The sequence below is a fragment of the Desmodus rotundus genome, chromosome 2 (assembly GCF_022682495.2).
Source record: "Desmodus rotundus isolate HL8 chromosome 2, HLdesRot8A.1, whole genome shotgun sequence".
Classification (NCBI taxonomy): Eukaryota; Metazoa; Chordata; class Mammalia; order Chiroptera; family Phyllostomidae; genus Desmodus; species Desmodus rotundus.
Genome location: NC_071388.1, coordinates 142,532,107 through 142,559,269, shown reverse-complemented (window position 1 = coordinate 142,559,269; position 27,163 = coordinate 142,532,107). Strand labels below are relative to the sequence as shown.

The following is a 27,163-nucleotide window of genomic DNA, read 5'->3' as shown; positions in this document are numbered from 1 at the left end:
ACTCCCAATGTATTAGGGCTTAAACTAATCACACTTCATTATTCAACAAGTCAGCAAACAGTTAAATTTAAACATTTATCAAAGGCCTACTACAAAAGCAAGGCCCTAGGCTGATGCCTGTCATTAAGAAAAGTATCTGTCGAGGTAGAAATACAGGCAAGCTACTCATCCAACAGCGATCACACAAAATCATTTTCAACCGTCGTGTGGTCTATTCAGCTACAACTTCATGAGAGCCTGGCAACAGCACAGACCCTACAGATAACAGCTTGGGCGTTAGCAGGTCATGCAGACCTGGTAAGGCACGTACACAGTGTGGTCACCTGCAAAGCCACGCACAGCTCATTCCTCTTTCCCAGAAAGAGCTTAACCCTAAGATCAGCCACACTTTTTTATAAGATACCTGGGAACCTGTCCTCATGACCTTTTTCTTTTAACCCGTCATCCCTCAAGCTTCTTGGACAAATGGCGAAGAATGAGGAAGATTCAGGAAGAAAGAACAGCAAACTATGTCCAGAAAAGCCCCTCAGCCTCCAGAAGCAAAAAAGTTTATCTCTACCTATTGTCAAGAGGAATTAAATACACTCTATAAACAGGGACCACTTTGTTCTAAATTACAAAATGTATTTAATTAGACCATGCTGAATATTTAATATAGAAATGGGGAATGAGGGGGATGTCAAAAGTCAGTAATTCATGGTAGGTAACTTGCTTCTAAGTTTATTTAGGTCAATGAAAAACACCTCTGTATAAGAAGTCCCCAGGCCTCAAAGCAATAATATTAAGTCAGACAGACAATGAACTGCTTAAAAAAAAAAAAAAAAAGTGAGGTCACCAAAGACCTAAAGAAGGAGAAGCATATTTAAGGTCAACAACATGGAAATCAAAAATAATTAGCAAAGGAGACTGATTGTTAGAAAGTGAGATAAACTGATGTCTAAAGTTTTTGAATGAGTGAATGAATGCATGGTCAAACTACTTACTACATGCACTGACCCTACCAAGAGGTATTTTAAAAATCATAAGTTATCGCTTACTAACATTGTCACATTCTCAGGGAGAAGGTAAAGACATGACTAGCAATGGCAGAGATCCTTTAATAGGAAAGCATCACACAGCTGAGCTAAGGTAGGTTCTAAGCAGAGGTTTACATTCAATGAAGTCATACCACGCTCCCATGTACAGATTACGGATAAAAGCAGGCACCCAGGATCAGGGTTCAGGGGTAGAACCCTGTGTATTCCTTTCATTGAGACCACTGGTGAATAAATTCCAAGGTAATCACCCATGATGGAGCTAGTAAAAAAAATTTCAACAAGGTATGCTGGTAGAAAGACAAGCTCATTTCATTTCCTGTTTCCCTAAAATTGTCCTGCATTCTATTGTCACCAGCTTTAGAACCTTTCCTGATACTCTAATTTCTTCTCTGATCTATTAACAAGCAAGTACCTTTCCTCCAAAGAGAAGTGAGGGACTTTACGACCTCTCCCTTTGAGGTGCTGAAGCACAGACCATCAGCCGCAGCACTGAATGTTCACCACTAGACTTAGAGAGAGGGCAGCACACCCCAGTGGGGTGAAAGAGAGACCAATCAAGACGCTACCAACAGCCGTCCAGTACAATTTGGCAGCCAACCTGCTGAGGCATTTTCACATGGTTAAGTTGGTCATCTGAAGAAAATCCATGGCATAAGAACCTAATTTAGGTCTTTAGAGCAACTATTTTGATAGTTTTTATGTCACTTAAATTAAAACTTCATGAACAAACCACAGAGCATATGCCTAAAAACCCAATTAAAAGTAAAAAGAAACAAATACTGACAAAATTGTTATAGTAAACTCTTACAGAGATCAAACCAGCGGAATGCAGCTTTGCCCCTCCAATGGACAGAGATATAGTTTGCCTTACCCAACCTTTCTCTCAGCCAAGGTTCCCCCCAACCCATTTACAAGAGCGGTGGGAGGTCCTTCTGAATTCAAACTCACCGGGACACGGAACACTGTGTGACCCTCTAGTCTGACAACATATTACACATTCTCAGGGAATGGTCCTAATCACAGCACCATTTAAACAACTACCCTACATCTCGGCAAGGTGCTCCTAAATGGAAGAATGTTATATTTGCCTTTCAAATTGTATTTATTGGAAGCATATTGGTGAGAACACTAAGAATTGAAACGGGCCTCAGCCTGAGCTTCAAAGCCACAAGCGCTTTGCAAACCCACCAAGAGACTTTCCCAGCCCCAGCCTCCCTCCCTGTCTTCTGCCTTCTGCCTTCTCTGGATGGGATTTCATCCTTACTCTCTGGAAGAGAATGTACCTGCCAACTAATGTCAAGAGCAAATCACTTCATTCCCAACTTTGATGCCAACACCAAAAACAGAGATTTTGTTGCTCAATGGGTCGCTGTTAACTCTCTGAGCAAATAGGCATAAGCAGAACACAGGAGCCACCCCACCCTCTGTGAAGCCTCTGGATCCAAGTTCTCATTGCTAGTGTCACCAAGGAGTTCCAGCATGGCCTTTGGAGTTCCCTACTAAAAAAGAATTCTCCTTCTAACACACTTTCATTAGCCATCTTTAAATGGATTATTTGGTTAGCTGATTACTATTTTAGGACTAGGAGATAAAGGAATGTCATTGAAGAAACAAGGAAATACATAAACCCTGGTGTAGCTATCTTTTTCTTCCTGTGGTGAAGCAGCAGGGAGTTGAAGAGATTTTAGAACACTGGGCAGGCCCTGGAGCAGGGAAGGCCATACTAAACTGAGGGATGATGCTCTGTGCCAGAAGTTGCTGCTTTCCAAAATCCAGACACCAGCTTCCTACAGGATGAGAGAGCCTGAGGGACCCAATAAGGCTGCCTCCACCAGCTGACTGCTTCGCATAATCATCCCATGGCCTCGCCTTGCCTGGCCAGCAACAGTGATGCTCCCTCCTCACCCCCGCAAGTCCTAAACCACCTCAACATCCCCAACAAACTCCACTGGTAACCAGTTCTCGGATGAGGACAAGGCATCACAAGAAGAAGTATGGGAAAATGTATACCATTTCAGCAGTAAAGAGAAAATGGGCTTTGGAATTCTTGGTTCCAAGCTGGGTTACTTTTTAATCTGTCACAAGACTTTGAGCAAATTATTTCACTCCTCAATCTGTTCCTACTTTGCGGAGCTGCTATGAAAATTAAATAAATACAAAGTAGGCATTTAGTAAGTGGTCATTAATATTCCTATTTCTTTATTGTACTGTACCAAAGAGCAATTCCAAATGTATGCCAGCCAAGGGAGAGATCTTCCTTGACACAGTTCTGACAGCACAGCTCTAAGAATGTGAAGGATGGGATCTGTATAACATATGGTTGCTATCCTGACACAGGGAAGAAAAAAAACACGCACACAATAGTTTTACAAATTCCTAGTTTATGATGTCAAAATTATCTAAACATAGCAGATGTTAATGATCAAACTGCATGATTACTTCTGCTCATTTCTTGACCATAAATAATCAAAATCTTCAAAGATGAAGAAAATGCCCTGACTCACTTTCTCTAAGTTTGGGAATGGCTTAGGAGTTCTTCATTGACCTTCCTGGTTTTCTAAAGTTGACTGTTATGGTAATCTTCAGAAGGAAAAGAACGCTAAGTCTGCTATAAACATTCTGGAAATGTAACTCTAATAGTAACATATTATTATAATTACACTATTATTAATGTCAGCTATCTCTTACGGAGTATTTACTCCCTTTGGCATTTCATATAGGTAAGCTTATAACATTATGCATGAAGAACAAGTGATTATTACTACAAGAAACAAGTTCCGAAATGGAGAATAAAAGTTATTTCTTAAAAGGAAGTTACAAGACCCTATTTAGATCCTACCGCTGCACTACAAAAGAAAAAACTACAAAAGAAAAAAGAAACTATTCCCTCTCAAGAGTCTACACCTAAAAGGTTTCCTCTCAATTTCCAGAGCCCGAGTGCCTTCCCAGAGTTCTAAGGAAAGTAAATTTAACATCAGCATCTCTCCTCCCAGAAATTAAGACTTTATGCCTCTCTGCCCTCCTGGTCCTCCCTCACCACACTCCCATTTCTAAGAGCCTTCATAATGCAGTCAGAGTTGAAGCCTAAAGCGACTCTGTAATCAGCCTCTGCTGGCATCAGGCTCTCTATGGAGGTGGGTGGATGCCCTTCCAACCTCAGTTAAGTCCCGCCTTCCACAGTAGGACTCAGATAGCAGTGCAGGAGGTCGGAAAAGACCTCCCACACGTTATTAACAGAAGCCTCCCAGGATCTCCTGCTGGGGAACCCAGGGATCCGAGGAGCAAAAGCACCGGCACACACACTTTCCTTAATGGCAACCTCCCCTTTCATCCTGATTAAGACAAGTCTACTGCAGAAGTAAACACCATTGGCCGGCACAAACACCGCCCCCCCCCTACACAAAGGAGCACAGCTGTGGGGCTGAGTCAGCTCTCTGGGAGCCAGCCACTTGTGTTGTGTGTGTGTGTGTCCACACACGTGTTTCCACTACAGATGTTATTTCCCGAAGTACATCTACCTTCTCCTAAGTGCTTCAAAAAGTAGGACAAAATCATTAAAACTGGTAGGTAAGGATCTGTTTTGCTGTCTGTTATGATAATTAATCAGGAGTTACAGGGTTTCTTGAACTTAATCTCTTTTTTAAGAAATGCCACAGCAAGTGTGTTGAGTACAGCTGCGGGGAAGTTCACAGAAACAGTTCTCGCTTTCCCAACACTGTGAGATACATTTTTTATAAATAAAACAACTGTCACTTCAGAATCCAGAATAAAGGCTATGACTCTTGTGACAGCATGCAGAGCGGGAATCCCAAGGACAAGAATACTAAACCAGATTCCATTCTACTCTTTTTGCTGAAGAGAACTTCAAATAAGATCTCTGCTGTGAACAATGATATTCAAACAAGAAGCTCTTCCCGTTGCTACCCCAGCCATGAGCAACCCTGGAGATCTGGCTACCCCTTCTGGAAGAGTCCACGAGGCCAAGGGCATGTGTGAGCTCAGACATGAAACTCCTCTTCTCAGGGAAGCCCTGGACACCAAGCAAAGATCTATGAACTACACCATGGCCGAAATTTTCAAAGTCCCTTACTCTCATGACCACCTCTGCTTCTCAGGCTATCAGTCTTTCTTGAACCACACATAATTGCGGTAATATCAATCCCGCATGCTTAAAGCAATTCAGAAAAGCAAGTCAGGTGTCACCAAGCCGTGACGACAAATACGTAGCAACCAATAACCTTTGACCAGACTTGGTGAGATTAGCAACTCTTGATTTCAAAACAAGTTTCCTTTTATACCATTTGAAACAAAGAGAAGGGAGGGAACCTTGACTTCTCTGGCACCTACCTTAGCAGAGCCATTCCTCAGCATCATGTATTAATACATTCTCCCACCCAGTTATGCCAAGTCCCGTTTTGCTTATGAAAAAACTAAGGTTCAATTTAAGTAATATGCCAGAAACTGCACAGTTAGTAACTGATAATGCCAATATCATCTCATTGTTGCTACCTTTCACACTCTCAAACTGGCATGGTTTCAGAGACTATACAGTAGCCATAGTATGATAGATACCATGTAAAACCAGCTATACATTCACCTATCTACAAACCACCTGTTATATGGGGCAGAAAAAAAAGAAAAGTTCCTTTTCTCACTGATTCAAAAGATAGCCTTTTCACACAAGTTAGATATGAGCTCAGCCTAGAAGGATGGATATCACTTCGAGAGTAATGTATGACAAGGCAGCCACCAGGAAGACCCCAGAGGACACGGGTTCCAGGTGAACAGGAAAGACTGAGCAAAGGTGCAGAGGTGTGAGAGCCCAGGGTGCGGAGGGAAGAATGCGCAGTCCCTTCAGCATCGCCCTGACTGCTCCCAGGTAGGAGTGTGAAATATTTTACAGTTACAGGTAAGTGCCTCATAAACTTCTGGGAAACTGTGGATACACCATTGCTGTCTTAATAAAGATCAGAAAGAGAAAACTCATTGGACGGTGATTTTACTTCTTACGAAATACTTCAGCTGCTAGATCGCTACACAAGCAAAAAGCTTTCCCAGCAGTGCGCTCACTGAGGTTGACAATGGGCTCCTTTGGCTCAAACACAGGGATCCGATTTTGCAGGTACAAAGGTTCATTCATTCAGCCCATAGTTACTGAATACCTTCTAGGTGCCAGGCACAGTGCTAGATGCTAGGGATACAAAGATGAACTGACCTTAATCTTGGCTGCTCAAAACCCAAAAGGAAACAGCCACAATAATTAAAAGGTGATGAGTGCTACACTAGTAGCAAATAGGGAGTAACCAGTGTCACTTAACTATGTCCACATTCAAAGGAACATTTGAAACATTTTTTTATTCACCTTTTTTGTCTGTATCTAGGCCTGCCTTTGATATGGCTGCACCTATTTTTACTTTATGTACTGTAGCTGTAGACATTTTCACAAAGCTACTGATTCTCACCCACTTCTCCATTTTCAGAGATTTCGTTACTTTTTTTCTAAGACTACAACGTCTAAGAGAAATAATCAACTGAATCAGGTAAGAGACAGTCCTCTAAACAAATACCTTTGTATCAGATTTGTGTCACACTCCATGTCTTTGTGCCATATTATCTGAGAGTCCACTCAAAATTGTCAAGTCAGAATGCACAACGATGTCACCATCCTCCCACACGTTTAAGGCTTCCCTTTCCAGTGAGTTTTCCTAGCGTTCCAACTGTACCTTTGCAAAGCTAGGAATGTAGCACCCATCTGGAAACAGAGCATTATTTTTTTAAACCTGACGCAAAAAAAAGCATTCCCTTCTAGGACTACCATATTTTCGGCAAGTTGTTAAAATATTTGGGGTTTAAACAGGAAACTGAAAAATGATGTTAACATCCTTAAAAATACTAAATACAAGTTTAAAAACAAAACAAAGGATTAAGAGCTAAACAAACAATGGAATATTAACCATACTCTGCTATGACACCTCACTTAGTTAAGCACTGAACCACGTATCAAGAGAGCTCAGATACCTAACTCTGAGACAAGTACAACAAAATAACACAATTTGGAAACATGTTTGCCTCACCACAAGCCATCATAGTTTAGGTTATGTCACTGCAGACTACCTGACAGTCACAGCAGAGTTCACCGCCAACATCAAAGAACTAATAGTGGGTTGGTTGCCCAGAAAAGCAGCACAGTGCTGTAACTGTGCCCCGAGCTTCCACATCCCAGCTCCTGTCCTAAAGCAGGAGCGTGGCTTCTGACTTAAACAGCTTGTGCCTAGCACGTGGACACACTGCGCAGACCTTTGAAATATCATCGTCAATCTCTAAACCAACCTCCCTTCCCTTCCCCTTCAGCAGGGCTCCACATCACTCTGCCCATCTCAAAGTTCCCATTTCTCCGACACGAGAGCCTTAAAAAACACAGAGATAAAGACAGCTGGGTTCGCCTCCCTTCCTCTGCCTAAGCTTGTTTCATAGCCAATCCACTCAGTCCATCCCTAGTCACCCATCTCAACACATGGAAGGGGCTCTCCTAGCCCACCTGCTCCCAGTCACACCTCTTCTCACTCTTGAAAATCCCACTAGAAAACTCATTCCATGAAGAATCTCATTAACAACCCTCATGTCCACCTATCCCATTAAAGAGGATGCAAACAATACATGGCGGCGGTGTAACAATGAGCAGCCTACCCAGTGTGTCACATGTACGCTTTTAGTAAATCCACTGACATGAGGGAACTGGGAGCTTTTCTTTGGAACAGAAACCACACTGTGATCATTTTTGCATCCTCAGCAATTCACACACAGGCAGTGCTTAATAAAGAAGACAGCAAGAAAGGGGTTTGGGGTGGTAGAACAGAATAAACATTAGGTCTTCTGATTCCTAACCCAATGAAAAGAAAATATAAGGAAAAACAGACCAGTATGTTACACATGAAATGAAATACATATTGCAGATATCTAGTTACTTACATCCAAATGTGGCTAGCCTGACAGATTTATAAGTACACCGTAGGATATGGGTATACAGTCATTTCAGAACTAAGAAAAACACTGGGATTCTGAAAATGATGTATAAATTCTGTTAGTTTAGATGTTTCCGTATGTGGAAAAGGATATTAAAGTGTGAAATACAACTAAGAGCAAGCTCAAATCAAACACGTTCTTTTTAAATGACCCTACTTGAAAAGATGCTTGCAATATTATAAGCTTTCACCCCAAAGCAAATCAATCCCTATGACTTGGAGGAGGTCTGGAGAGCTGATGAGATTGTTTATAGGGTAAATACAGGCTAAATCTATCTTGTATCTTTAAGCCTGAAACTTTACGGAGACTTGAAAAACAAATGTCTGAACAAAGACACTATTGTGGGTCATCACTGCAGGTAGCAATCATTTGCGCAATCCCAAGTGCGGGGTGGTGGGGGGGGGAGCGTTCTAGCCACAGGAGATTCACACACACACATGCAAGAATGAGCTTCTACTGAAGTTCCCACCTATTCTGGTGATTTTTCCACCTTTTGCATCTCACGGCACAAATAAACTAAGTACTAAAATTCTGCCACACACCAAAAAATATACTTTTTGCTGATCTGATAAAAATGTAGGTATAATTTTGATTGATTTACAATAATAATAATAATAATAACCTACCCTTTTTGCTCTGAAGTGACTTTTTAAAACATCAGGTGCAAAAAGGAATAAGGACTCGTGGACGTGGACAACAGTGTGGTGATTGCTCGAGGGAGGGGGCTATAAGGGGACTAAATGGTAATGGGAAAAAAATACAATAAAGATTAAATTAAAACAATAAAAAATCAGGTGCCTATACTTACATATAAGGGCCTCTGGTACCAAGAGTTAACCAATCCAACACAACCTTAGTATGCAATGTGACCGATAAGATGCAACTCTATTAGACGACCTACACATTTATGGCTCAAGGCAGGCATTCACACCAGACAGCTATCGGTGTGTTGGCTGTTGCCATTTTTCCATCTGACAATCTAAGGGAAAAAGAACTAAGTAGTCAAGTATTGCGTATTTTAAACATTCTTTTGGCTCACATGGTTGAAAATCGCTGTCTTATTCTGTAGAATAAGAGCAGCAGTGGGCAACAAAACTTTCTGACAGAAGTGTTCTTTATCTTCACTGTCAAGTACAGTTGGTACTAGTCGTCTGTAGCTCTTGGCACGTGGGTAGTATAGTTGAAACACTGAATCTTTAGTTTTGTTGTTTTATTTAAGTTTAATCAATTAACATTTAAATAGCCACATGTGGTACTGGTGGCAGCCATATAGAAGAAAACAGCTATAGAAGTGAAAAGGAAATGCATTAAAATTCATCAAGAACTCTTTAAAAGAGGACAGATTCACTCCTACAGGCCTAAAAATAAGACCAGACACCTACCTAAGAATTTTATTACTGACACAGACCTTCAAGATCTAGTGAAAGGAAGTGAGTGAAGTCTTGGTCCAAGGTCAAATGAGTACTAACAGTTACAAAGGAGGCTGGCGCTCCACCCCTATCTCTCTCCAAGATGATAGTTTTACCTAGAAGCTCAGCAATGAACCAGATGAAAAAAGGAAATTAAGTAACATTTACAAATAATCTATTATGTGTCAGCCACTGTAACAGGATCTTCCCAATTGTGGTCCTATTTCATCCTCACCACAATTCCGAGAATTAGTCATCACTATTCCTACTCAGTAACTCTAGAGAGATGGGCAGAAGCAGGGTTCCACCTGAGATCTACACAAGTTCTACACAAGAGAGCAGGTTATGTCTGTACTGCCTCCTTTCAGGGTCTCCATCAGCCCTCTGATCCTCAGACTTTCATTGAAGTGGTTGATCACAAGCCCCTGGGTTTCTAACTTCTAGTACTTTTCACCGAGAATGCTGGATCTTAATTAGTGTCCTAATTGTACACAAGATAACCCCCATTTCCAAGAAAGCAATGACAACTTGTATTTCTCCAGCTTTCTGATAGATTTTAGTACCTCAGCCCTGCAGCAGGGCTGCCTCTGCGATGGAGAGCAGACAAGGGAAGAGCTCGGCACAGCCAAGATGTACTCATTAATCTCAACTAGTGTCTGGAGGAGGTCACTGTTTTCAGTGGTAACATCGCTCTTCCTCTAAGATAAGGCATCTGACGGGTGATCACCCAAGACCACACTGCTCAAGGCCGCACTGCATGACGGACTCTGCATTCCTCATGTGTCACTGGCTCAACGCTCCCTCCTCAGCTCCCACCAGGACATCTGACCCCTTGTGGAATTCCCCAGAGTAGATCTTTCTGAGTTCAGAGGAACTCTCCTCTCAACAGCACCAGAGATACATACAGACTTCAAAGGAGCCCAGCCCTGGCAGCCTCTGCTAAAAAAAAAAAAAAAGCAAGAACAGCTCCCTCCCCCCAAAAAAAAAATGTCCACAAAAAACTTGTACATGGATGCTCACAGCAGCATTATTCAAAATAGCCAAAAAGTAGAAACACCTCAACTGTCCATCAACTGATAGGTGGGTTTAAAACTTGGTTCTACCCATACAATGGAACGTGATTCAGCCATTAAAGGGGGATGGAGCACTGACACTTGCTACAGCATGGGGGAACCCTGAAACTGCCGTGCTAAGTTGAAAGCCAAGTCACAAAAGGCCACACAGTATATGACTTCACTTGTATCACGTATCCAAAACAAGTAAACCTATAAGGAAAGTAGGAAAGTGATTGCTAGGAGGCACAAGGAGGGGAACGTGGAGAGTGACTGCTAACAGGTAAGGGAGTAATAAAGATGCTCTAAAATTAAATATTGATGATGGCTGCACAACTCTGTAAATACACTAAAAATGACTCCATTACAGATTTCAAAAGAGTTACTTTTATGGTTTGTGGATTATATCTTAATTAAGATATTTTTAAGAAACAAACTCCTAAGAAAACTGTATGTAACAAAGCACTGGCAGGAGCCCAGAAGGGATGTAACCCCACTGTAGATAAACTGTTCATTAAAATGAGAAAGCCAAATAGTGATGTTTTCAAGAAGTCTTCCTAAATTCAGCTTATGATTTCACAAATAGTGAAACCTTGAAAACACAAAAGTCAAAGAAAAGCCAAGATCACCTCAAACAGATAAGAAAACAAAGTCCTAGTTACGCATACAACTTTAGATAACCCACAAATAGGTTATCTAAATAGGTTTTTTTTTTTGTAGGGAATGGAATACAAAAAAAAAAAAATAGATGTTCTTCTTGTACGAATTAAACTTGACGTTCCCAGCTACCATTTCTTTGGCCCTAAATATAAATGGCTTAGACTAGATCACAGACAGTCACTGAGTTCCTGCCATGTGCCAAGTCCTGGTGTAAACACACACTCTTACATAACTTGATCCTCATAACCCACTCTCTTCAGGCGGAGCATTCGGGGTTATGCAGGTCGGCTCCAGTGCCTCTGCACATGTCTTCACAGTGAGGAGCTCCTTACTGCTGGTAGGGAAGCTGCTCAGCAGTGAATGATGAACAGGCCTCAAACTGTCTGGCCTGCGACATCCAATCAGAGAGCTCCAGACACAGATTACTGTTTCTCTCTGATTAACTTGCAAACTGGGAATATTGCAAAGCTCTTCCTCCATGAAAAGGTTCTATAACAAGAATAGGCGATAATGGCACTCAGGGCCTGCCACCCACCCACCTCCTCACCTTCTCCAGCCTCCTGCGCTCCCCACTGCCCCCTGCTGCTCCCCTCCTACGCTGTGGTGATCGCCCTCATCTGCTCTACCTGGCTCATCCAGGCTGGGACTTCTTCCTCTATACCCCCATACATCAACACTGACGCAGCCATTTTCAGAGACACAGAATTTCGGGCTGAAGTAAAGCCAACCTCTGACCTAAACCTCAAAGGTGGTGTAGAGTCAGCCACGGACGTTTACTTGGAGCATACACAGGCTCTGGAGTTGTCTACTGCTGTGGAGTCAAGCATGCGCAGCTTTGTGGGAGAAACCACTGAGAAGGCCACAGCAAGTGTCACTGGTGACTATTCAGAAGAGCCCAGGACTGGAGCACCGGAGAAGCCCACACATCCACGGAGAGCAACAACTTCATCTCAGTGCTTGTTTAAAATACGGGATCAATAAATATTCATTTGAAATAAAATTTTTTAAACAAGAATAGGTAATAGTATTCTTAGGCACTAGACAGTAATAAAACTCAGCCTTCCAAGGACTTAACTCATTGAAGAGACAACATATCTACATATACATAAAACTGTAACAATAAAATCTCATATCCACCAATGTAAAACTATGTTCTAACTCAACAGCAGAACTGAAGAGCAGTGAGCACCTCGTGGTCTAAAGGCAGAACAGTCCAGCAGTGAATGGGGACAGAATAAATACTGCCCACTCACTCCTGCTCTCTGATTTCCACCATCTAACCCCAAATGAGCAGGAGAGCTAGGGGGTCTCTGACAGGGTCTATAAACATGAGCTGGGGGAAGAGAGGGATGTACAGAGCAGAGTGGATCTGGGGGCGAAGGAAAAAGAATCAGCTCTTGGGATCACAGGCCTGTTAGAAGATGATGTGGCAGCCAACTAGCCTTGTTAAACCCGCATCCAAGCAGAAAGAAACCAGGTTTCACCAAATGGCAGTAATGGAGTTCCATCAGAAAATCAATTGTAAAGCATGTTCTCACAGTCCCTCTCCCTAGTCCATGTCTCTAGTTATTCAAGTTTAATTTGGGATATTTAATAAATGTAAAGGCATTAAAATTAAGACTTTTCCATGATCTATCTCATTTGCATTCCAGTTATCTACCTGTCTTTCAAACACTTTTACTAAAAAAAAAAAAAACCCAAAAAACAAACAAACAAAAAAACAAACCACTGGTACAACGTCATCTTTGAAACTCACATATTTACCAGATCAGCACTCGGGTTTCTGGAACAGCCAAGGTACTATCTGATCAAGAAAGTCTAACCACTGAAGACCACGATAAATGGCATTCATCCACACATTCCTAATGAAAGCACTGCCTGCTCCTGATGACCAAGATCCGCATCCACATGCGGAGCAGGAGAGTTAAATCTCCCTTTTAGGGCTTGGAAGAAAACAATACCACAGCCTAAAGTGCGAAGTGGTTGGTCTCTCCCCCACTCGACTCCAGAATTGAGGTTAAAGATTCCCCTTTGTAGGCTCACTCTCTTTTAGTGCTAAATCTATTACTGAGTCTCTTTATTCATTCGAGAACTACTAAATTCAGTGCACATACTGAGATGGTTCTACCCTAAACTTCACTCCAGGTACCTAGAAGCAAAGGTTTATCTTTCTTCAGAGCAAGTGTCGTAGCCCTCCTACAAAAGGTCCAAAGTCAGAGAAGAAAAGGGAGGAAAGAAAACTATGGTGGCAGCCGGGGAACCTCGGAGCTGGAAGGGAACCAAATTAATAAATAAAAACATAACGTTGACTTCTAGTTTAGAATGTGCATCTTTCCAAAAAGAAAAAAAAAGGTTAAATACCTTAAACGCAAAATATTTGAAGATCAGACCAACTACGATCCTTTTATACACTACCAAGTGTGCACACATTTACAATTTTCTGTTGATGTGCACAGTTCGTGTATTTGTGTGGGGGGTAGGCCTTGGCTTTGAAACAGTTAAGTAAAAACCAAAAAGGAAGACCAGTTCACTGGGAGTTTTACTAAAGGAGGTGGAAAAAGGGCACATAGCACCTTTCATACGAAAGATGGGGGGAGGGGGGAGGGACAGAATCATATAGGTCAACCATAGCTTCAAATATACTTTCCCATCGTCCACAAAGCTGTGGATGAAAAAAGGGGCCACACACGAAACCTGACAATCTCAGGGGAGGCCTACGTGATGGGCCTTACCTACTCAGAGACTGAAAGTAATCACACAGGATGGTCTGAACATAAAAATTTCTAACTAAAGCAGGTCCTGGCGAGTATTCATGCCCTAGGCCTGCGGCTTCCTTCACAAAGGTCAATCTTTATCTTAAGTGGATCTGTCTATTGTCTTCTTGCATCCGGGATGACATACCTTGAAATGTTAGATAGTCTCCTTTCCCAGGCCCCTCATAACATAACCCCCAGCACCAGAGCAGGAGATCGCAGAACCCCTAGCTGTTATCTTGTTCCCTGAATACCATCTCCATGTGCTGTAAATGTTACCAGGTGATTTTTAACTATCCTGTAACCACCATTGTAAAAGAAGTGTGTCCCTCTGCTTTGCTCTTCATCCAACCCCAGAGAATTCCCACTTTGCTTTAGTCTATCTGCTCCCTTAGTCTACCACCAATGAATTCCATACATCCCTCCTTACATCTCCTCCCTTTGCTCTAATGCATAAAATAAGCTGTAAACTGCCAGTCCCCAGAGCATCTTCTCAATTCATTGAGATTTTGCTTCCCACCAATGGTCATCAGTTTGGCTCAAATAAACTCAAAAATTCTCTACAGGTTTGCACTTTTCTTACTTTTCATCTAGGAAATCCTATTATTTTGTATACAAAGAACATCTAGCTTACTTCTCAGGCCCAGAACACTGTCATACAATCACGTGCCCTGATTTTTAGTGGGAAAGGAAAACACCTACAAAGTAGAGATAAGTCATGCTTTATCTATTAGACTGAACTCCCATATCCCAGAGTTAAAAATAATACTTTCCAGTAACGAATTTCCTCTCAAATCCCACTGAGCCAGCCCTGGCCAGTGTGGCTCAGTTGGTTGTAGCATAGTCCCATAAGCCAGAAGCTCACAGGTCTGGTTCCTGGCAGGGGCACATGCCTGGATTGTGGGTTCGGTCCCAGGTTGGGGCATGTACAAGAGGCAACGGATCGATGTTTCTCAGTCAGGTCGGTGTTTCTCTCCTTCTCTCTCTTCCCTCCCTCTCTCTCTCTAAAATCAATAAGCATGTCCTCATGAGAATTTTTTTAAAAAAATCCCACTGAGCCAAACTGCTTCAGAAACACCAAACCCAATTCTACTCTTCTATCCATATTTTGGCCCTAAGTCAAATTCTCCTAAATTGTTCATGGAAACAATTTACCAATTTTATACCTGTCACGAGGGACCAGACCTCTCCAGTCACCACTAAATACCCAAAGAACTTCTTTACAAAGACTGATTCTCAAAATCTCAAGTTGAAGAATTAATTGATTTGATTAATCTCATAACACTGCATATCACCTATAAGGAGAATAGACACTTTTTATCAGAATTTTAGAAGCAGAGGTACCATAAAAATAACTTAGTTTAAACCCTTTATCTTAAGGATGAGAGAACTGGTGAAAAAGATTAAATGATTTGTTCTGAGCCACACAACCAGCTAGTATTAAGGCTAGAACTGGGACCACCACTGACTTGGTCTAGGGCTGTCTAACTTCACTGTGTTCCAACCTAGCCCAAGGACACATCCAGGGGAGAGCAGCACTCATGACTTCTGACTCCCAGAGGTGAGTGAGCACAGAACGGAAAACTCTCTACTAACATGGAGAAGGCATCCCAAAAACAAATCGTCAGATGAGACTCATCACCAACATGGGTCATTTGTCAGATGGAGTAATGAACTTTCTCCCATAGGACCCTAAGCCAAACTAGAAATCTAAAAATAAACCAAAAGCTCCAACCAACTATAAAGAGAGTAACTATCAATTCACAATGGATGCTGGGCAGAGTTAAGTTATTGCAGGGCAACTCACCAAACTTGAAAAAGATTCTTTCATATAATGAACACATCATGAACCAAAAATCTACCTCACCTGCTAAATTAGACTCTCCACTGCTATACCTCAAACTATAGTTTATCTCTCTACAGAGAAATCTTCAGACTCAAAAATTTAACGGGCTAATAACACCTGCCAGTTAGCTCATAGTTTGTATTAATTAAATATTTTCATTAGCCCCAGCTGGTGTGGCTCAGTGGCTTGAGTGCCAACCTTTGAACCAAAGGGTGGCTGGTTCAATTCCCAGTCAGGGCACATGCCTAGGTTGTGGGCCAGGTCCCCTGTAGGGGGCACATGAGAGGCAACCACACATTGATGTTTTCCTCCTTCCTTTTCCCTCTGAGAATAAATACATTAAATTTTTTAAAAAATTTTTTTTTCATTAGCCACAGAAAAATCCTTATCCTAAGGCAGGGGTGTCAAACTCATTTTAACCGGGGGCCACATCAGCCTCACAGTTGCCTTCAAAGGGCTGACTGTAATTTTAGGACTGTATAAATGTAACTAACTACTCCTTAACTAGGGGCAAGGAGCTGGGTGCTGCTGCTGGGTAAAAACACGGTGACGGGCCTTATAAAACAAGGTGGAGGGCCGGATTCGGCCTTCGGGCCTTGTGTTTGCCACCTGGGCCCTAAGGTATATATCTTCCCACTGAATTGAGAATGTTTGTCTACCACATACTCCACTCCATGTGTGAGCTTACCATTAAAAGGAGAAAAGCAACTAAAGAAATTTTTCTGTAAAAAAATCAAGTGTTCTTCTGTCATAGCCAGCCTCCAAAATAGTCCCAATGTCAGTGAGACACCTTTGATGTGAACCCCCCAGTGCCAGTCAAGCCTTCATAAGACAACAGCCCTTTCACAGGACTGCAACCCCATGAGACGCCCTGAGGCAGAACCACCTAAATACCTGACCTGCAGAACACTCACTACTGTTTTAAGATTTTAGGTTTTGAAGTAATCTGTCACACAGCAATAAATCACTAAAATACTTTTCCTGATTAACTCAACCTTCAAGAAATGGAAGTCCAACATCTTCTGTTTTTGAATCATTTTTAATTTGTTCTTTCCAATGGTTCCAGTGACCTGTATCACTTTCTGATTAACTTTTCTCTGCCAAGAATGCATCATTGCTAAGTGTCCAACCCAGGTCCTTCATTTATGAGCCATCCTCTCTACAGTATCAACAGATGCTAGCAGTTATTTTTGAAACTCCACTTCAATCAACTCAATCGATATAGTCCATCCTAATGTTAAGAAAAGCTCATATTACTTGAAGGGACATGAGGTCATAACTATGTGTTCACAAATCATGGGTTTTTTTTTTTTAATCATTTTGAGAGAGAGAGACAGAGAGAGAGACATACATCAATTTGTCGTTCCACTTATTTAGGCATTCACTGGTTGCTTCTTATATGTGCCCTGACCAGAGAATCAAACCTGCAACCTCGGTGTATTAGGGTAGCACTCCAACCAACTGAGTTACCTGGCCAGGGCTACAAATTATCTTTAGGCACCTGAACATCTCCTTGTTTTTTGCCTCTCCAGCCACCCTTCTTCCCCTCAGGCTTCATCCTTTACTCTCCACTCATAATACAGAGCAAAGAAGAAACCAAGAAAACTACAAAATTAAGAAGAGACATGGAGCCCTGGCCCCAGGTGGCTCCGCTGGTTGGAGTTTCATCCCATACACCAAAAGGCTGTGAGTCCCATCCCAGATCAGAGTGCATACAGAAGCAACGGGTCCATGCTTCTCTCTCATGTCAATATCTGTCTCTCTGTCTTTCTGTCTCTCTCTCTCTCTCCCTGTCTCCCAGCCACCCTCTCACCCCTCTCCTCCCCCACCTCTCTCTAAACTCAATAAAAACATCCTCAAGTGAGGATTAAAAAAAAGACCCAAGGAGTTGCATATAAATAACCAAACAACAGTTTATCATTTGTTATAAATGCCTTATTATAAAGTATTTATTACTGATTCTATAGCATCCCTAGAAAATAAGCTTCTTCCCCCATCTTAAAAAAAAAAAAATGTTTGATGGCTGCTTTCCAAGGCACACAAATGCACTAAGAGCAGCCTTGAGGTTCCACATCCGTGCGTTCTTTCACACTAACTCAGACCCCATGTGCCTGCCTCGGGAAAGAGAGAAATGCTTTCATGTTAAGTGAGTGCATGTCCAGTCATGGAAGGCTAAACTGCATGCCTTAGTGGCTTAGACAATCGGCATGCGTTTGCACAAACCAACCTCTACCTCCTTCACCTATCAGCCTTCCAAGACCTACGAATTTTGCATATTAACAATGATGCAAACAAACTCAATAAAATGAAATGTCAAAGGCAGGACACCAAGCAGACAGACGTTACTGTACAATGAAAGCCATACTTAAGGTAAGAAGATTGTAATTTAACTGCATAGCAAGCACTTGTCCAAGTCTTATTTGCCAATCAGCCACATGGCTTTTTGTAAGTACTAATTTGGACTGTGGTAAAAGAGAGAGACCTTGCAGGTTTATTAAATTACAACCCAGCAAAGTAGTGCCAAACCTACCACCTAATGTAAATGTGATAGGAAGCAATTAATGAATTAACCACTATTGGCTCCTCCCTTTGTGACAAGATGGTGAAGTAAGTCCTGAGCAGGCCAAGTTTCTCCAGCTCTTATAAAGGTTTAAAACTACACAAATAAAATCATTATTTTTACAAAGAGGCATAAAGGAATCACTTTACCTAGACTATTGTCCATTTCTCAATTAGAGACTTTACTGCAGAAAACTAAAGTACATCTCATTCAGAGCTACAATTTGCACAAAATTTAAAGAGGCCCAGGCTAAAAAATACACAAAAGATGAAGACTGCTGTCTTAAATAAAGAAATCCCTGATGCCCAGAAAAATAAAATAAAATAACCAAAGAAAACAATTTATGGCTTTTTTTCTCTTCACTAAAATTGAACTTTTTACAAAAACAAGAGGCAGATAAAGCTCTGATATTCAAAAACAAGAGGCAGATAAAGCTCTGATATTCAAAAATTGAGATGCTTCAAGGATTTCTCCTTTGAATCTGCAAAGCAAAAGATTTATAAAACAATCACCAAGGCTAACCTTCTCCTTTCCCATTTGACTAACCTGTAATAGTTCTGCTTTGGATTACTCATCTCGTTCCTTTCCCTGCCTTCTTGCCTCCTTTTATTAATTTTATTAATTCCTTCTTTCCTTTCATTCTTTCTTTTAAAATAAGTCTGAAGTACCAATGCACAGACTCCAAAGACCGCTGGCAAACTTGTTCCGGAATTCAGAAACAACAGGCCAGGCCAGTACTTCTTGGGGTTGAAGTTCCTTCAAAGAAGAGTAAGTTGCTATTTTTACTGCTTAAAAAATAACATTTCAAATGAAACCAGAAATATAGCCAAATGTCCCTAGATCTTAAGAGTAAGAAGAACATAAAATACATGGGTCACGAGTTATTTTGCTTGTAGCAACCAGACCCTAATAAGAGTATTTTGTCCATTTAGAAAAAGAAATTTTAAATCATCTAGAAAACAGAGACCAGAGGCATTACAAGATGAAAGGCTTAAAAATAATCTTCTCTATGAGGAAAGAGATACAAACTTTAGTTATCTTTTATTAAAAAGAAAAGGCTAAGAGGCACCTAAATCATATTTAATTCCACAAAAATTTATATGTGAAAGATGGTGACCAGATGTTCCCCATCACCTCTCAGTAGAAAATAAACGAAAAAGCCTTGAACTCCAGCAAAGGGGCTCCAAGAGTCCAGGTTCCTGAACAGGAGGTGAACTAGTCCAGTAAATCTGAAGCTTTAACGCATACATGAATCACTTGTGGGATCTTGTTAAAATGTAGATTGACTCAGTAATTTAAGAGCAGGAACTAAGAATCTGCATTTCTAACAAGTTCCCATAAACCTTCCTCACCAATGAGCTTTCAGATGGAAAATAGAAAAAATGTGGAAAAGTAACTGTTAAATGCCAGAATACAAAATCTCTCTGAACCAGGTGCATAGTCAGTTTCCTGAAGCCCGAGGTGTGGTTTTAATCTGATAGAGAAGAAACAAGACAATATGACCTCATACACCTAGAAGACAGACTCTGATTTCACAGTCCCCTTCCAACCTGTTTAACAAATTCTCACTGCTCTTGGGAGCCCAAGAAATTATCCAAGTGACTCCTCAGATGCAAAAATTATTGCTCAAGAACTTTGTCAACCAAAATATAAAATATACGAGTATACAGGCATTAAATACGTAGAAAAGAACCTGCTTAGCTGTGATAGTCCAGTTTTTATCAGCCTCATTCTTAGTCTTTAGCCATTAGTCACATTTACATCATCAAAGATTAAAACATAAATGCCCACTAAATGCCAATGTCATGACTGACAATATGCCATAAAAGTATAGCCTCCTACACAAAACAAGCAAAATCAAATCACTGGTCCGAGCATTTTAAACCAGGGGACACTACCTTTGAAACTGCAGCTCTACCAGGATTAATCTAAACCCTGCTTCCAGTCAAGTAGCATCCTTTCTCGTGCTTTATCAAGCAGAGTACATGTACAATAAATACCTTACCAGAGGGAAATGCACTGTTCTTATTCTTATGGGGAAAATCTCAATATACGCCAAAATCTCAATTCATCCTTGCCTTCTATGACACAAGATGTTCTATCCAATTGGCCCAGTCTGTTGGTTGCACCAATAAACTCCTAAATTCCCAGGCTTAGTAAACATGGAGTTGTTGATTCTTTTCTCTCCACCATTCTCTGACCAAGGATTCTGTACCAGGAATCCACAGAGTTCTGATAGTCTATGACTGGGTTTCCAGAATGGCCTGTTAATGTTTACATGTAAATACACCTATGGTTCTCTTGAGATAAGGATCCACAGCTTTCATAAGAATCTCAAAAGTAGTCCCTGATCCAAGTAAGAACCAATTTAAATCCAAGTCCTTCCCTTTCTGCTTAGGCACAAACTCTCAGGGCTCCCCTTCATCATTCTCAGACACACCTACCTTGTCTGCCTCCGCAGTCGTGCCCCACCTGATGATGGCAGCAGACTTTTGAGTAGGCTTTCTAACTCTGACGTTGTTCACTCTCAGCCATCCTTAAGATTCCTCCCAGAGAACATTCCTAACACATGACTTTTATCACAACTTGTCGTCATTTCTACAGGTACCCCATGTTCTGATATCAACTACACGCAGTCCCTTCAAACATACCATACCTCCATTCCTTTCCTAGAATGCCCATCCTGAAAACTGCTCTCCAGCTCTGCCCAGCCCCAGGCCACCCCATTCATCCTCCCCTCTCCAACTCAGGAGTCAACTCTTCTTCAGTTTTGTTTCTAACGCCTTATCAATCTCTGCCTACAAAGAACATATAGCACCTTGGACTGTCATTTAATACATATTCCTACTACAGCATTTACTATATATAAGTACATTGTCTTTTCATCTCTGTATAATCTAATATAGTGCCCAGCAAACCAGGGTCACCCAATAAATCCTCAGTGAATGAATAAGTAAACCACATGCTATGTGCTAGGCACACAGTACGTATGTAGTACCATATGTGGATTGAAAAACTCTTCAAAAATACTTGTAATTCATTTCACATCTCAATTCTCTGAAAGCTCCCAGTTCAATTACAATAAACTATATGACTTAGGGTGCACAGAGAGATGTTCTAGACGGGAGGAAAGACCTCTCAGCCTCAAGAACCCATTAACAAGTTCCCCTCATCGTGACAGACAATTCTGAACTCTCGGTGACACAGAAAACTGTCCAGATAACAACTTCCTTAAATAAAGCTGGATTTATTTCTGATACTAAACAGAAACATCATTGAAGAAACTCATTTACATAAGATCAAAGTCACAGGCTAATTCCAAGACCTGAGTTAGTCTCCTCTAGTTGCATAATATACCATTTTGCCAGGAAAAGTACCCAAAGCATATCTAAATAGATTAATTTATTGGAAATACTAGTCATGGAATTGCTTCAGAAATTCTGCCAAATTTGCTCTTGCTACATTAAGACTGTCTAAGATTTGTTTTACCGTTTACTAGCGTTTGGGTTTAAAAGCCCGGCTCTCCTGCTGAGGACGACTTGCATGGCAGAAAGAGAGAGGCTTAGGACAAAACTTACATAACAATGACTTCACACACATCCTGTAGGTCTTCGTGGGAGAAACCAAATTTTTGACTAATGTTTTTTAACTTAATGTTTATGATTCTGATAGAAATTCCTAAAGGATGTAAAAATTTCAATGAAAATGACCAAAAGTGGTCTGAACTTCAAGGGACCAATTTCTTACCCCTACTTCTGCTTTCCCTAGCTAAATTCTCCTTTCCATAATTTTTTTTTTTTGATCCTCACCAGAGGACATTTTTTTCATTGCTCTTAGAGAGAGAGGAAGGGAGAAAAAAAGAAAGAGAAACACATCAATATGAGAAACATCAATTGGTTGCCTTTCGTGGGGGGCCAGACCGGGGATCTGACTGCAACCTAGGTACATGTCTTGACAGAGAATCTAACCCACAACCTTTCAGTTACAGGATGACACTCCAACCAACTGAGTCACACGGGCCAGGCCGTGTTTCCATAATTAATACACCTAAGGGGAAGAAGGGCCCCAATAGAGATTATCTGAGCGACTCAATACACTCAGGCAAATAACTAAGAAGACACAATGCCATGAATTCCAATGTCAACAACATCAAGAACAACAAACATCAACATTAACTCCAAGCTATGTGGGGTCTGCTATAGTAATAAAAATTACTTAATGGACAGTATTGCCTATCAGATACCAAATATAAAACTCAGCCCACCAGCGAGGCTATCAAAATACTAACTTTTCAAAAGCATCCAGAATGAGTACTTTACAAAGCACTTCAGGAACCCTGAGAAACGATGGGGACAGATCATAAAGTGCTGACATTAACTAGTATTCTAATGAAAGCCCTCAAAAGAAACTCCAAATGGGAAGGAAGAGCCTTGCAATTCAGTTGTCCTCCCATATTGAGATTCAAACTGAGGCTCTCGGGAAACCAGGCAGCAGCACATAAGGAGTTTACTACGACCGATTTCCAGCTGGCTCTAATTCCAACATCTAGAAATTTGAAACAAAATCTTTTCAGAATATGACTTTTTTTGTTGTTACCAGTTTTACTGAGAGATCCACATACCATGCGATTCACTTATTTAAAGTATACAGAGCTTTTAGTGCATTCAAGAGTGTGCAGCCAATCAATTTTAGAATGTGTTTATCACCTCAGCCAGAAACCCTGTACCCTTTAGCTATCACCCACCCCAAACCCACCCAGAGTCACCCCTTCTCCCGGCCCTAAGCAGCCACTAATCTACTTTCTGTCACTCTAGATTTGCCTGTTACAAGCATTTTATATAAATGGAATCATTTAATATGCGGACTGGCTTCTTGGACTTAGATAATGTTTTATAAGTTCATCCATGTTGTAGAACATATCAGTGCTTTATTGCTTTTTATCACCGAATATTATTCCATTGTGTGACTATGCCACTTTTGTTTCCCACTTGTCAGGTGATGAGACTCTCACTTTTGAAGGAGACAATGTTAAAGTCAATAACTTACTAAGTAAAATTTTGTCAATAAAGGGATTTCCAAAAGTCAGAACAGGCTCGGGTCAGACACCACAGATCACCATCAGTGGCGATGGATGGTTCTACTGCGACCCTAAAACATGACTGGGTGCTCAGGACCTCCGGCATCACCGAGCAAGAGTCAACCACCAAACAGAACTCATTAGAAGAGACATCAGAGTTCCTTTCAGTCCAACTGCCTTGTCTACAAAATATCCCAAATGATTGCAGTCAGAATTAACTCCCCTTCAGGAGTTAGCTCATTCTACCTCTATTTCTGACAAGGAAAATGAAGCCCAGGAAAGAAAGTGATGTAAAGGCTACAGCAATAATTAATGACAAAGTTAAAAGTCAAATCTAATTCTTCTAATGCCCACTTAATTTTCACCACTCTGAACTGCCTCCTTAAACTGTGTCCAACAGCACCTGAAGGAAAGATTCAGAATGTGTGCCAAGACTTGGGGGTTCAAGGATATTCATCCTGGTAAATCTCTAGGGAGACTGAAAGAGACAGAGACAGACCACCCTGAGACGCAAACAACAGGAACTAGTTAAATAAATTGTGAAATGCCTGTCAACCTAACAGTTTACAAGCGCTCAGAAATTCTAATTAAAGATAAGAAAAGATGTCCCCGACACGGTGCCCACAAGAAAACAAAACCATACTGGAAGAGTAGAAGACTATCTATACCAAAATAGTTAACAGTGCTTCTCCCTGCGCAATGGAATTAGAAGTGTTTATATTTTGTTTCTCTACTGCATTTTCTAATTAATCTTCCACAATGAGAACATATCTAAATTAATAGGAAAAAATTACTTTTAAGTATGTTTAGCATTCACATTGACTGTAAATTGTTATATTTGACAACATTACGGTCACAAGGCTTTGAAATTGAGCATAATTCCTCTTTCCGTATTATTATGCATAAAAGAAATTCCCCCACCAAAGCTCTTTGTGGGACGTATCCCACATCAATGCTCTGAAATGTAAGAACATCTTTATTTCTTTATTCCCATTTACAGATGGTGAAGTTAAAATACTGGGATGTGGCTGGAACAGATGGGATTAAAGCCTCTGGTTTAAGTCATTCCAGCCCTCACGGTTACCCTGTTAATCAGAAACACAAACCCAGGAAAAGGAATTTTTTGAGAATGGTGTTACTTTGCGAAGTCTACAGACCTCACAAATACAGTAAAATTTAAGCACATAGAAGCAAAATATCAAACCACCTTCCATCGTGATAACAGTTTATTACTGAAGTCTAAAAGAACACATGTGGATTGAAACAAGCCATGGTAAATGAACATCATTACCTATAAAGTTACCAGAAAGTTAAAGTATACTTGATCAAAGCAAAAAGCCCAGAAATCACCCACAAACAATGTAGAACAGACACCCCAAATGGCTACACTGTGGTTTTGGTTTCTCATTATTATTATTATTTTTTGTTATCCTCACTGAGAAGAAGGGAGAGAAGAGAGAGAGAAAGAGAGAGAGAGAAGGGAGGGAGGGAGAGAGAAAATCGATTAGCTGCCCTCTCGTACATGCCATGACCAAGGATTGAACCAGCCACCATTTGGTTTATAGGACAACGCTCCAACCAACTGAACCACACCAGCCAGGGCTCCCATTTTTATTTTAATGTGAGCATTTCATTGAGTAAAAATTAAGGTAAAGATATCAAACCAAATTTCAAACAAAAATGTGCAAAACTGTGTTATTATCCAGATTCCCACCACATATGCAAACCTCAGGAGACTCAAAGAATAAAAAAAAGTTTTCTTTGTAAGTAAAGTATTTTCCAGAGAAATTTTTTATTAAACAAATGAGGCTATAGATCCAAATGCACGTATATTAACATACCTGCTGCAATAAAGCCTCTGCTCAGGATCCTCTTGACTCTTAATTCATCTCCACTGATCATTATGCAGTAAAAAATTTTGTAAAGCAAATGTTTCAGATCTTAGCATAACCACAAGGAACAGACATTGGCAACTCATCAGAGACGTAAGGAACAGTCTTATGATCAGATCTAAAGAGTAAACAATTTCTTCAGTGTGGATTTTACGAGCTAAGAAGTTTAAAGAGTGTCTGACCAGGCTGCTTCACTAGAGGTTATAAACAACTTCTGGAATTTAATCACATAGAGCATCTTTTCCATCTGAAACAAGGCAACTAGATTTTAAATGAATAAAATGGTATAGAAAACGGAGTACAAGTCCCTTAGTAAAGATAAATATTGTTTTATAAAAACTTGCTTTGTTTTTTCCTTTGGATTGATAGGACTTGGATATATTGGGCCATGAGTGTAAAACGTATTTTAGCGTAAGTTGCAGCCAATAGTTGGAAAGACACTGATTCAAAGAATAATCTTTTTTTTAAAGATTTTATTTATTTATTTTTAGAGAGTGGGGAAGAGAGGAAGAGGAACATCGACGTGAGAAACATCGATTAGTTGCCTCTCATACACCCCCCAACCCGGGGCTTGGCCTACAGCCCAGCATGTGCCCAGACAGCGAATCAAACCAGTAACCTTTTGGTTTGTGGATGACGCCCAACCCACTGAGGACTCAGAGAATCATCTTCATTCTTTCAGAGTAGGCCATGATGTTTACTTTCAAAAGATAAAGTATAGAGCTTTTGTTAATAAGGAAAATGTTGCTGACTAAGAAACAAGGCAGCAATAATTCTCATTACCTTTACTGTGAACAGCTTACAAATTTCCTTCACCTGGCTAGGAACAAGTAGGTTATCTCTGAATAACGATGGCACTACTGGTGGCTTACAGACCCCCCTTTAATATGCTTTAGTTGATGAGACATTAACACAAACAATGCATTCCATTTCACTAAGCAGTCCCTTGGGTTTACAGCCTGCAGCTTGGTATTGCGGGGATGTCACCTTCCTACCGAAATCTACTCAAGGACACTCCCTCTTCACCAAGAGAGTGCAGAGCAGAGCCGCTGAATGTGTACAATGAAATCAGCGTGCCCAGTTCAAATTCAGCTCAACCACTTACTAAGGAAATTGCTAACGTTCCACAGGACTGTTCTGAGGAAATACAAACAGAGCATTCATTCACACAGTACTTGGCCCTTAGAAAGCCCTCAAAAGTAGTAAAGATTAATATAACTATAGAAGTAGTGCAATCTATTTCTACAAGGGTTACAATTGTAACATATTATAATAACAAATTGTAACTAATCAAATGCCCATCAGTAGGTTAAGAGATAGCTGACTCTCGTTAGTCAGTGTACATGTTCTAGAAAGTCACAGCAAACACTGAATTAGTAAATACTGAACAACTGCTTTTAGGGGAAATACAGGGTTAGGTTTCCACAAGCCTCTGGTCACATTAACACATAAAACTGTGTTACGTGCGTTTCTGTGTAAAGATAACTTATTTAATATATATTGTTGATGCATTAATATTGAACTCACAGCCAAGAGCTCTCTAACTCATGCCCAAACAAAGCTACCTAACACATGTCTTTTCTCCATGAGGCACATTTCAGCCTTCTGGCCCTTGGGAACGCTAGACAGCACTTCACCACTGCAGCCAATATACACAGCAAAATCACCCAGAAAAGCACACAAACATGAAAACGGTGGCACTAAATAGAATATGGAAACGACACTGGTTTACAGTGGGCGAGCTGAAAATGGGAGGCACAGTGCCTGACCTCAGCTGGCAAAGTGCCCACCAGGTGACTCAAATTCTTCACCTCTCTGATCTAGGAAGGACCACAAAGACACTGCAAGTATTCA

General features: G+C 40.8%; 1 protein-coding gene across 5 annotated transcripts in view; it reads right to left on the bottom strand.

Moving 5' to 3' along the window:
- Positions 1-27,163, bottom strand: part of FMNL2 (formin like 2) — a 297,278-nt gene that overhangs the window by 249,389 nt on the left and 20,726 nt on the right. The gene's annotated exons all lie outside the window — the stretch shown is intronic.